This window comes from Schistocerca piceifrons, chromosome 8 (genome assembly GCF_021461385.2).
Source record: "Schistocerca piceifrons isolate TAMUIC-IGC-003096 chromosome 8, iqSchPice1.1, whole genome shotgun sequence".
In the NCBI taxonomy this organism is placed as follows: domain Eukaryota; kingdom Metazoa; phylum Arthropoda; class Insecta; order Orthoptera; family Acrididae; genus Schistocerca; species Schistocerca piceifrons.
In genome coordinates, this window is record NC_060145.1 from 165,167,155 (window position 1) to 165,174,795 (window position 7,641).

The window sequence follows — 7,641 nt, forward strand, 5'->3', positions numbered from 1 at the left end:
TACATTAAATAACGGTATTCGGATACTTCTGATCAGATAATGTATGCAGTACTAGATGTCTACACACAGGTAAAGTAATTCATGTAAATTACGAGAGGTTGGTTCGTGAGTGCAGAGCTGGCCACAGTTATCGTCCCATGTGTGTTCTTTGGAATTGAGATAACGTTAAATTGGTGGCCAAGACAATTTGTGGTTGATGTACAGTGAAAAGCATATGCTAATCTCAGAGGCAGAGTGCAGCACACCTGCTTGCTCTTGTAAGTCATCATTAAACCTCTGGGCCGCCACATACGGTTGCGGAAGAAATCACCAATGCTTACTAGTAACAAAAACTATGAAAAAGTGTCTTCCACACAACGACGATGGTTACCAGTCGTAACGCGTAGTGCATGAAATAAAACTTCGTGACTGATGCGTAACTGTATATTTTCTGTTTCTAATTAACACACAGTCCATAAAGTACGAGTACGTAATTGATGTGGTAACCAGTCTGGTTCCGGTCTGCATGTCGGTGGGTGGAGACGTTACTGGTTGACTGCAGTAACGCTGAAAAAACATTCCCATCGTGAATAGCCGCATCTCATTTATCGGCATGTTATTAGCGGTATTTACCGCTCGAAGATTTACCGCTGGAAGTAACTGCAAACTCAGCAAGACGGCAGATACCGATGTTAGGCCATGGAGATGCAGGCCCTGAGAATACGCTCGTTGTCGAATATTCATTTTCTCGGCGACGTCCGACTAACAATCCGTGAATGTCTCACCAGTGCGCTTCTTGCCAAGATGACAGGATCATTCAGTATACCGAGGCCACGCTAGTGGTTGCTCACTACGCCACAGCACAGTACATAGCGTTACTCTGGTAATCCTTGAGGCCCACCACAAATACCCCAGTGCCAACAGAGGTGACTCACTTGTAGACATGCCAGACTCCTATTTTCAAGGAGCTGGGAAGTTCTTTAAGGTAAATGGTAGACTAGTTTCTTCAGCACCCCAAGATCACCGCTCATTTCCTGCCCCACGCTTTATCAATGTATATCTACGTCTTTACTCTGTAGACCACCGTGAGGAGCTTGATCGAGGGTACTACGTGTTAGCGTTCATTCTGTTCTATTCGTGTATGGAGCGTGGGAAGAATAATTACTCATTGGACTCTTTTTTTCTTTTCCCCTGTATAGTTATTTCATTCCTCTCGCCCCACTGGGTGGTCGATACACCGCCAGTGGTACAGCATCCGGTTCTTGAGTCAAAAGTTTTTACAAAATATAGTTAGTAGGATGGGTAAATATTGGAGTGACTTTCATTTTCCGTAAGAGGGAGGCGGTTGAAGTTGCTCTGTTATAGGAAGTGCATTGTATGTATCTGTAGCCATGGTGGGATGTGTTTGTGATGGCGCCACAGCATACCAGGATTGGTGATCAGAGAGGAAACAATGGGGTTATTGGAATCAAATTTGCGGATAGCATAGGATTTGCGGAGGTGTTCGATGTGGTTGAGAGGGTTGGAAATCTGATTACATGATAGTGAACCCATGTGAGGGAGAGTAAACAGATGCGCATGGTAAGGCAGAGTGCATGACGTTCAATGGTTTGGAAGGACTGATAACATTTGGGAGGGGCGGCTATCCACGCAACATTTGCATTGGAGAGGATGGGTAGGATCAAGGTTTTGAAAGTGCCGATGATATTGGAGGAACGTAATACCCAAGTTCGGCCAGTTGGTTATTTTAGCAGTTTTGTTCTGCTGTGATCTTTCCGTTGAAAGGTTAGTAGATGGGGTTTCTATATTAGTTAGAGATCGAGTGTTAGTTCGAGATATTTTAGTGTATTAGTTAAATGAATAGGAAGGTTGTAGACGGTGTGGTAGAAGTCATGGAGGTGGAAGCTGCTAGCCATTCGTCCTATAATTAAAGCATGGCTTTTGGAACGGATAATCTCGAGGAGCCATTGGGAACACCAGGAGGTAAACTAATTGAGGTGGATTTGGAGGAATCGTTGAGATTCCTGGAAAGCAGAGAGGAGGACGAGGAAAGAGGTGTCGTCAGCGAACTGAATGAGGTACACTATTGGAGTTATTATGGGAATATCGGCAGTGTAGAGGAGATAAAAGAGGGGGGAGAGGACGGAGCTTTGGGGCACACTCATTTGTCTCTACGCGCGCTGTAATTAGATTACTCCTGTGTTTGCGGTCCGTACGAGATTGGTAACTGGTGTAGGTTTGCGGTGTATTCTTAATTTCGTCGCCCAATAGTGGTTCTTGAAAGTTTATTAGCACGCTTTCTCGGGATGTTTCGTGTCTATCTTCAAATGTCTTTCAGTTTTTCCAGCATCTCCGTGACGCTCAAACTTCAGTGCTCTGTGAAGTTTTGGCGGATGTTTACTTTACTACTTTTACCGCCAGATGCCGCCTCCTCTCTAGCCGACCAGCTCATAGATCCCATGATTGCCACCAAATTCCTCCTCAACTTTAGTCTTTCCACTGCCCATCCCGACAACTACCCTCGTCTCCAAAATTCAGCACATATTGCCCTCCCAAAATACCCAAAACAATTTTCTCCCGAGACTCTTCAGCTTGTATACGAAAGTCCAGTGGTGACATTTAGAAGGATATAATTTTAAATACATATGTTTTTGCTTCTCATCTTCTCAGTCTTTCGACTTTTAATTTAAAAATGAAAACATAAATAGTCTTACTATTTATAATCTAAACGTCAAAAAAATTCATCCTTTTTAGGGTTGTATATCTTAGACAGTAAAAACGGAACGTTTATAGGACCAGTTTGTTGTCCATCTGTCGCCTGGTCTGCCTGTCTGTCTATCCGACTGTTAAATACCCTTTTAATTAGGAACGAGTAGCTGTATCACGCTGTAATTTATCTCACATACTAAAGTGCATAGTCTCTTCGTGCTGTAATAAATGTAAACTTCTAAGTCAGTGAAGTCAAAAGATACGGCTGTTTATGTCACGTATTTTGATATTCGCAAACTCACTCATTAAAATCTATATGGTACTCCTAGTTGGTCTGGAGTCACCAAATTTCGCAAGAAGCAAGGTTTCACAGCACAAATAAATTGTTAATTCATAATTACACCACAAAAAAGTATTATTTTTTGCCATTTATTACCCGACTTCAAACTTAAAATATCCCCCGAAGCCCTGGAATTCCCAGGACTGATATCTTATCAGCATCAATGTCTATAACAGGCAGAAATCGTTGAGATTTTCGGTTTCCTGGATGGATGAACTACTTATATATGTAATTACATTTGTACAGAGGCCTCAGAGTTCGCGTCTTTCTCACACGTAGCCAATTTTTTAATACAGTTTTTAAAACCATTTGTAAAATTTTCGTGTTGTAAAATGTTTTTAGAAAAGCTCTTGGCTGAAGAGCGGAATGTTCTACCTCTGACCTCCTCCACCCCCACCTTCCTCATACACAAATCCTCGTCCATATAGGGCGAAGCGTGTTAAATAACATTAAAGAAAAAAAAAGCAAGTATTCTTCTGGGGACTTAAAAAATGGCAGATTCAAGTTGCTTCTGAATTCTGCTCACATGGCAAAGCCCTTCCGGGCTAGGCATCAGAAGAATAATGGGGTTAATATAAGGATACCAGAATGAGATTTTAACTCTGCAGCGGAGTATGCGTTGATATGAAACTTCCTGGCAGATTAAAACCGTGTGCCGGACCGAGACTCGAACTCGGGACCTTTGTCTTACGCGGGCAAGTGCTCTACCATCTGAGCTACCCAAGCACGACTCACGCCCCGTCATCACAGCTTTACTTCTTCCAGTACCTCGTCTCCTACCTTCCACACTTTACAGAAGATCTCCTGCGAACCTTGCAGAACCAGAAGTTTGGAAGGTAGGAGACGAGGTACTGGCAGAAGTAAAGCTGTGAGGACTGGGCGTGAGTCGTGCTTGGGTTGCTCAGTTGGTAGAGCACGTGCCCGCGAAAGGCAAAGGTCCCGAGTTCGAGTCTCGGTCCTGCACACAGTTTTAATCTACGAGGAAGTTAATATAAGGATTGTTACAATAATTTTACGTCTACTTGGCGGCGTAATGAATTCCCGTTCAGTGGCCCAGACGAATGGAATGATGGAAGCCTATCAACGGCATCAGTAATTTGACAGTTTCGGTTTCTGCAGAAGCCGCGCGAAATGGGGGAAGTTTGGTTTCAAGCTTCACCGCACAAGGGGAGTGGGGAAGGGGGTCTGGCACCGACGTCAGTGCGTGCGGGGGCCACAATGCCGAGCGAGCTATTCGAAATTAATTGGAACGGGGAAGCGCCGAGCATTCGCTGTGGGGTGGGCGCCGCCCCGAAGCGAACGGGTGTCGGCGCCGGCAGCGGTGATCGGCGGCGGCTGCTGCTGGTGCTGGCGGGGCAGAGCGGCGCGGCCGTTGTTTGCTGCGCCTCCCGGCAAACAATTTCACGGCTTTTGGCGGCCGCGCGCTTTCCGCCTTTTCAGAGCCGGCCTCGGCCCGTTCGCCGCTCCCCACGCGGACAGATGGCAACCCGCGGCGAGCACGCCGGCTGCGGCTGCGGCTGACCCCTACAGCTGATCTCGCGGCTCTGTCGCTGTGAGCCGAAATGTAGGCCCCGCCTTATCTGACGGCCTGCATTGGCGGCGCTGTATCGCTCTCCCTTTGTGCTACTGTAGGGTCGTATCGATTTCCAAATTACGAAAGCGGCTGAATTCCAAACGAAAAGTGACATTGCTTTCAGGAAATGAAAAGCTGCGCCCGTGTGTGTACGTATACGTCGACATGGCTGCACGATCACAAAGAAGACTAAACGAAATTGTGATAAGCTGTAAAGTTTGTTGTTTTGTAAGGTTATCGGACGCGACCATTATCTCGCTGTGAACTACAATAACGGTTTTTCCAAATGTTGACGGTTCCACGCTCTGTTATCAGCCTGATCTTCTCTTCGTGCTCTCTCTGGGAAAGAGGAAAACGATTTATCGACGAACAGTCAGTATGTGTTTGGACAATATTGTACGAAAATGGTTCAAATGGCTCTGAGCAGTATAGGACTTAGCATCTGAGGTCACCAGTCCCCTAGAACTTAGAACTACTTAAACCTAACTAACCTAAGGACATCACACACGTCCATGCCCGAGGCACGATTCGAACCTGCGACCGTAGCGGTCTCGCGGTTCCAGACTGAAGCGCCTAGAACCTCTCGACCACACCGGTCGCTTCACAATATTGTTCCTGTGACACACACCTAGTTCTTTGTTCACACGAAATAATGAGTTATATCGGCAGGGGATCTTAATATTGACTCCATACATCTAAATTTACAGCAGGCTTTTGACATCGTTCCCCACAAGCGACTTCTAATCAAATTGCGTGCCTACGGTTCATCGTGTCAGTTGTGCGACTGGATTCGTGATTTCGCGTCAGAAAGTCGTCAGGTAAAACAGGAGCGATATCTGACGCTCCCCAAGGAAGTGTTAAAGGCCCTCTACTGTTCCTAATCTATGTAAACGATTTAGGAGACATTTCGAACAACTCTCTTAGATAGTTTGCAGGCGATGCTGACATTTGCCGTCTGGTAAAATCATCAGATGATCAAAACTAATTACAAAATCATTTAAACAAGAATATATATGCTCCCAAAAAATTGCAGCTTACCCTAAATTAATCTCATCCACATGAGTACTAAAAGCATTCTGCTAAATTTTGATTACTCGACAAATCACAACAATCGAAAGGCTGTGAATTCAACCAACTACTTAGACAAAAAAAAAAAAAAATGCTTCAAATGGCTCTGAGCACTATGGGACTTAACTTCTGAGGTCATCAGTCCCCTAGAACTTAGAATTACTTAAACCTAACTAACCTAAGGACACCACACACATCCATACCCGAGGCAGGATTCGAACCTGCGACCGTAGCGGCCGCGCGGTTCCAGAGTGTAGCGCCTAGAACCGCTCGGCCACCCCGGCCGGCACTACTTAGACAGAAAGGAAACACAGACACTGGTTGCGAGTGGGCATTGAGTTAAATCAATGGGAAAAGTTGAAAGTTTGTGCCGGATTGGCATTCGAATCAGGCTCTCCTGCTAACTAAGAAGTTGCGCAGAGCACTGCGCCATCCGGACACAGCCGTCATCGCAGCTGCACGGACTACCGTAGCACGCCTCCCGTCAGACCTACATTCCCAATTTCCCCATATACTACTATAGTTGGCGTCACGAACGATGGCGGTCGAGCTTAGGCTCGTTCTGCGCACGTAGAAAATGGTTCAAATGGTTCTAAGCACTATGGGACTTAATATCTGAGGTCATCAGTTCCCTAGACTTAGAACTACTTAAAACTAACTAACCTAAAGAAACCACACACATCCATACCCGAGGCAGGATTAGAACCTGCGACCGTAGCAGCCGCGTGGTTCCGGACTGAAGTGCCTAGAACCGCTCGGCCACAGCGGCGGGCCTGCGCACCTACGTCACACATACTCCGATAGCCAGTGAACGTTCAGTAGCTTGCTGAGCGCTCTGCTCTGAATTCCGTAGCTTATGCGCGCATTAAACGTGGTCGTAGTGAGTTATTTAGTAAACTTATATATCATTTGTTGCGAGTTGTCGTTTCTGAGAGTGGTCGTGAGTGATTAATTCTGCATAAGAAAGCGAGAGACATAATGCTTCAAGCGGAAATCACTCGCATGCGTGTACCGCAACTATCGCTTGTATTCGACTACAATGCCATTCCCGTTCGTGCCTCGACGTACGCGAACCTCCATGATTCGTGGATCTGACTATAACATAGTGAGCCTTACCCATTACTCGCGGCAATTCACCGATTCCCGTAAGAGTTCGAGCCTGGTGTGAAGTCACACTGAGGAGATCATTGGCCGTTCTCGCCTTAAGAATAGGGTGAGCATTAATAAAACCGCCGAACTGCAGAGCCGGATTCCTGACTGGAACCGGAAGGAAAAAGCTCCTATGAATGTGTGTCTGGAAATACATCTTGCCACAGTACATGGCGCTGTCGAATGAAAGTTCCTCTGACCACGTGCCGCGTTCTGTGTTTTGCAGGCTGTGCTACTATCCCTGTCAACCGCAACGAATGCAATGATTATCTGTAGCGGATTTCCCTCTACGGGAAGGATTTTGTCGATGGTCTTTGCATCAAACCATCACAATTATAGGATATCTGTCTTACGTCCTCTTTGCCGACGAAACAACCTTCACCAAAACTGGCATCATCAGCCTGCACAATCATGGGCTACAGACAATCCTCGGGGAATGGCTGAGGCGTCTCAACGTCACCAATGTTTGGGTGGGGATTGTTGTCAGCCATGCACTGTCCGACTGGTCCCGGCGGAGGTTAGAGTCCTCCCTCGGGCATGGGTGTGTGTGTTTGTCCTTAGTATAATATAGGTTACGTAGTGTGTAAGCTTAGGGACTGATAACCTTAGCAGTTAAGTCCCATAAGATTTCACACACATTTGAACATTTTTTGGGGATTGTTGGCGACCACATAACTGTATCGGTTATTATTCCTCAACGCCTCGACAGAGGAATATACCTAGTCTTCCTGCGGAATATTCCGCCTGGGCTGGTTGAGAATGTGCCTTTGGCGGTACGACAGGTTATGTGGTATCTGCATGCCGGTGCACCACCCAGCTTCCG